Source organism: Colobus angolensis, unplaced genomic scaffold (genome assembly GCF_000951035.1).
Source record: "Colobus angolensis palliatus isolate OR3802 unplaced genomic scaffold, Cang.pa_1.0 Scaffold383, whole genome shotgun sequence".
Classification (NCBI taxonomy): Eukaryota; Metazoa; Chordata; class Mammalia; order Primates; family Cercopithecidae; genus Colobus; species Colobus angolensis.
This window is the reverse complement of record NW_012117188.1, coordinates 542,162-547,606: the sequence shown is the minus strand read 5'-3', so window position 1 is coordinate 547,606 and position 5,445 is coordinate 542,162. Positions and strand designations below refer to the sequence as shown.

General features: G+C 39.1%; 1 pseudogene across 1 annotated transcript; it reads right to left on the bottom strand.

Moving 5' to 3' along the window:
• Positions 1 to 1,669: 1,669 nt before the first annotated feature.
• LOC105520628 lies at positions 1,670 to 2,295 on the bottom strand (annotated as a pseudogene). Its single transcript, XR_001003163.1, has one exon. The product of XR_001003163.1 is annotated as an ATP synthase F(0) complex subunit C2, mitochondrial pseudogene (transcript).
• Between the last annotated feature and the right edge of the window lie 3,150 nt (positions 2,296 to 5,445).

Here is a 5,445-nt window from a genome sequence, read left to right as displayed (position 1 = left end):
ACTATTTGAATTCTGAAAGGGCTGCCTATGCTTCTGTCATAGGACCAACTGGTTTGTTTGCCTGCTGTGCAGTAACATACCAACACACCGAGACAGCAAGGTTTACAGCAGAAGAGGAGTTTAATGATGGCAGGGTTCTGAGCAAGGAGATAGGAGGAGACCATCAAATAAATCTCCCCAAGGAGTTCTGGGCTGGTATTTTTAAGGGTATTGTGGATTTTTAAGGGGATGGAAAATTGAGGTCACTGATTGGTTGGGGTTAGGAGGATGAAAGCATGGGGTCTTGAAAACTACATTCTTTGTCGAGTCAGCTTCCCCTGTGGCCCTTCAGACCAGCGGATGTCAGTAGTTTCACTGTTATGCAGAACATGAAAGAATATTTCAAAGGGAAAACTCAACATTTTAAAATGTTTGAGTTGTTATCTATAGAGCAGTTAAGAGGAATTATAATCTTCTAACAGAGTCTACGTGATTTTGAGGCAGTAGGCAAACAACTATGAGGACGTGGGTCAGAGAACAAGCTGACCTAATGATTAATGCTGAATGTACTGCAAGCTTAATTTATTTTTGTTTTCCTCCTCCCTTCTTCCCTGATTCACGTTATAAAGTTTGTAGGGATGGTTTCAGTTCCTCTAATTTGGCAGTGCAATATACTTAGATTTTATGAAGTGCATTCCAATTTTAGGATTCTTTCTATCAGGGCTAGAAAGAAGGGGGAGCGGGGAAGTGCTTAGCTAGAAACATACCTGCTCATAACCTTGCCTCTCATCCTGCAAGTGAGTACTCAAATAATCCCCTCAAATAATGTTGCCAAGGTAACACCTACAAAATAAAGAGCTTTGTTTTTGCGTACTTCTATTGACACAGATACTATGAGCTTAAATAAACTGATTAGTGAACTCCAATTGTGGTGAGGATAAATAATGTTTCCAATTCATAGAAGCCATGCAAAAATAAACTCTGTAGGTTTTCCTTTTAAAAAAACTAATCTCTGAACCAAGTGCTGGAGAGCTCTCCCTTTTCTGTGAGGAAAGGAAAATTAGGGTGGAGCTTCCCAATACATCCAAGAAACAACTCATGACTGAGGAGTTTTATTAGCCTTTCTTTAGTACTTTCCCTTCCAAATATTCCCTAGACATCTCAGACCATCATATCAAGATGATAAAGTTCTTTACTCAAGGATTAGGTAGATTTCAAAATGCATATAGTATGTGAAGAAAAAAAAAAAAGGTTGTGACACTGTCTACCTATGGGAGAAAGGAAGTCATTTACAAGTTTGTATCACATATTTTGCTCCTATGTCTGTCTCTTCTCTAACCCTTCCAATCTTTCCTTCTTGTTCTCCAGTCCCATATCTCACCACTTAGCCTCTGGAAACTCCAGCTTTCTCCATCAAAGGTGACTCTGTTCCCTCAGGCCCTTTGTGTATATTATAAACTTAAATTCCCCAAGATAGGGCTGGATGCAAACAACGCTACTCAAAGCCTTTTGGTAAATGTTTGAATTTCACTCAAAGTTGATTTTCTCTCTATTTTAGTTAAGAGGTAAGTACATTTATCTAAGATAAGAGCTAACGACCCTTTTTATTTTAAAGGGCCATAGAGTAAACATTTTTATCTTTGCAGGTCATGTGGTCTATGTTCTGTTTTCCAATCAAACTTTTTTTTTTTTATTAATACAGTATTTATTTGTCTTTTCTCTGTCAAAGCCTGAGCCAACCACGTTCCCCAGGCTGCCTGGGAGGTATAGGAAAAGGATCACACAGGGCCGACCAGACACGGGAGGAAGAACTATGGGAGGGGGAGATGGCTCCTTCACATGGCGAAGAGGATGAGAAAGGCCACCATCAGGCAAAAGAGCCCCGTGGCCTCTGAGAGGGCAAAGCCCAGAATGGCGTAGGAGAAGAGCTGTTGCTTCAGAGAAGGGTTCCTGGCATAACCAATGATGAGGCTCCCAAACACAGTCCCAATCCCAGCCCCAGAGCCAGCCACCCCAACTGTGGCAGCCCCAGCTCCAATGAACTTGGCTGCTGTGTCGATGTCCCTTGAAATGGCGCTGGTTTGGAAGCTGCGGCTAGAGACAAGGGAGGTAACGGGACGTGAGACTGTCAAGCTGCTGAGGCTCTCATCAGTCAGTATCTCCGGTCGTTTCAGCACCACTGCAGATAGCGGACGGCTCAGCAGCTGTGAGGTGCTCTTGACCAAGGAGGGAGTGGAGACGAACTTGGAGCAGGTGAACATTTTCAGGGGGTGAGGGGCTGTGGCAGGAGAGCTTCTCCCAGCGTAGAGAAGACAGAGAGGCCCAATCAAACTTTTTATCAAAACAGGTAGCAGGAGGGTACTAGTTTGCTGACACCTATCTAAGCCTTTCTTTTTTCTCAGTAACAAGACTAATCTCATATTCTAATATGCTACTGTTTCTGTAGACATAACTTTACTTTTGTCCATTTTCCCCACATACCCATCCACTAAACATGCAAAAAAAGATGAAGAGAAGAATTTGATTATTTTACAGATTAGGCTCCCATCCCAAAGCTTCCATTTAAATTTATGGTTTTTACTTCCAAAATTCTAATTTCTACCCCAGTGGTTCTCAAAGCAGTATCTGAAAAACACTAGGAGTATATGAGACTGTTTTAAGCAGCCTGCAATGTCAAAACTATTTTGATAATTATACTAGGATATTATTTGCCTTTTTCACTGTGTTGACCTTTGCACTGATAGTACAAAATTAATAGTGCTTAGAACTGCTGTCACCTTATCACAAATCAAGGCAGGGTCAGTTTAAATTCAGTTTGTATTTTTTTAAAGGCAAGTTTCAGTTAAAAATGTCCTTAATAAGTCAATAAAAAATACTAATTATATTAAATCTTAACCATTCAGTACTTCTCTCTTTAATAGTCTGTATGAAAAAAATGGAAAGTGCATATAAAGCACTTTCACTGCATACCAAAGTACAAAAATTGCCTCTGGGAAAAGCTCTTGCATGATGGTTTGAGCTGCAAGCTGAACAAGCCTCTTTTCTCATGGAACACCATGTTTATTTGTAGGAATGCTGGCAGACAAACCATGGTTCTTCAGACTTGAGTATCTGGTAGACATTTTCTCAAAAATGAAATAAGCCTGTCATTAAAAGGAAAACAACTGATAGTAATCCAATGCCAGTGACAATGTATATAACCTTTAAAGAGAAACTTAGAATTATAGAAAGCTTGTACCTGCAACTATGAGATTAACAGTTTCCCAATAGTTAAAAATGCTTCTGATAAGATTGGTTATAATATTAACCAATGCTGGAAGCATTCCCTTTGAAAATTGGCACAAGACAAGGATGCCCTCTCTCACCACTCCTATTCAACATACTATTGGAAGTTCTGGCCAGGAATATCAGGCAAGAGAAAGAAATAAAAGGCATTTGAATAGGAAGACAGAAAGCCAAATTGTCTCTATTTGCAGACAACATGATTCTGCACGTATACACCATGGAATACTATGCAGCCATAAGAAAGGATGAGTTCGCATCCTTTGTAGGGACATGGATGCAGCTGGAAACCATCATTCTTAGCAAACTATCACAAGAACAGAAAACCAAACACCGCATGTTCTCACTCATAGGTGGGAACTGAACAATGAGATGACTTGGACTCGGGAAGGGGAACATCACACACTGGGGCCTATCATGGGGAGGGGGAAGGGGGGAGGGATTGCACTGGGGAGTTATACCTGATATAAATGATGAATTGATGGGTGCTGACGAGTTGATGGGTGCAGCACACCAACATGGCACAAGTATACATATGTAACAAACCTGCACGTTATGCACATGTACCCTAGAACTTAAAGTATAATAATGAAAAAAAAAAAGAAAATCCCATCATCTCAACCCCAAAACTCTTTAAGCTGATAAGCAACTGCAGCAAAGTCTCAGGATACAAAATCAATGTGCAAAAATCACAAGCATTCTTATAAATCAAAAACAGACAGGCAGAGACCCGAATCATGAATGAACTCCCATTCAAAAGTGCTACAAAGAGTGTAAAATACATAGGAATACAGCTAACAAGGGATGGGAAGGAGAAATAAGAGAGGACACAAATGGAAAAACATTCCATCTTCAGAATCAATATCAAAAAAATGGCCATTCTGCCCAAAGTAATTTATAGATTCCATATTATTCCCATTAAACTAGCACTGACATTCTTCACAGCATTAGAAAACAACTATTCTAAATTTCACATGGAAAAAAAAACAAAAAGAGCCCGTATAGACAAGACGATCCTAAGCAAAAAGAACAAAGCTAAGAGGCATCACATTACCTGACTTCAAACTATACTACAAGGATATAGTAACCAAAACAGCATGGTGCTGGTACCAAAATAGACATGTAGACCAATAAAACAGAACAGAAACCTCAGAAATAACACCACACTTCGGCAACCATCTGATTTTCGACAAACCTGACAAAAACAAGCAATGGGGAAAGGATTCCCTATTTAATAAATGGTGCTGGGAAAACAATCTAGCCATAGGCAGAAAACTGAAACAGGACCCCTTCCTTATACCTTATACAAAAATGAATTAAGATGCATAAAAGACTTTAAGTAAAGTAAAATCCCAAACCATAAAAACCCTAGAAGAAAACCTGGGTAATACCACTCAGGACATAGGCATGGACAAAGACTTCATGATGAAAACATCAAAAGCAATTGCAACAAAAGCCAAAATTGACAAATGGGATCTAATTAAACTAAAGAGCTTTTGCACAGCAAAAGAAGCTATCATCAGAGTGAACAGGCAACGTATAGAATGGGAGAAAATTTTTGCAAACCACTCATCTAACAAAGGTCTAATATCCAAAATCTACAAGGAACTTAAACAAATTTACAGGTAAAAACAAACAAACCCATCACAAAGCAGGCAAAGGATATGAACAGACACTTCTCAAAAGAAGACATTTATGCAGCCAACAAACATGAAAAAACTTCAACATCACTGATCATTAGAGAAATGCAAATCAAAGCCACAATGAGATACCATCTTACTCCAGTAGAATGACAATTATTAAAAAACCAAAAGCAATAGATGCTGGCGAGGCTGTGGAGAAATACGAACGCTTTTACACTATTGGTGGGAATGTATGTAAATTAGTTCAACCATTGTTGAATACAGTGTGGTGATTCCTCAAGAATCTAGAACCAGAAATACCATTTTACTCAGCAATCCCATTACTGGGTATATACCCAAAGGAATATAAATCATTCTACTATAAAGACACATGAACATGTATGTTTATTACAGCAGTATTTACAATAACAAAGACATGACTAACCCAAATGCCCATCAATGATAGGATAAGGAAAATGTCACACATATACACCACCGAATGCTATGCAGCCATAAAAAGAATGAGATAATGTCCTTTTCAGGCACATGGATAAAGCTGGAA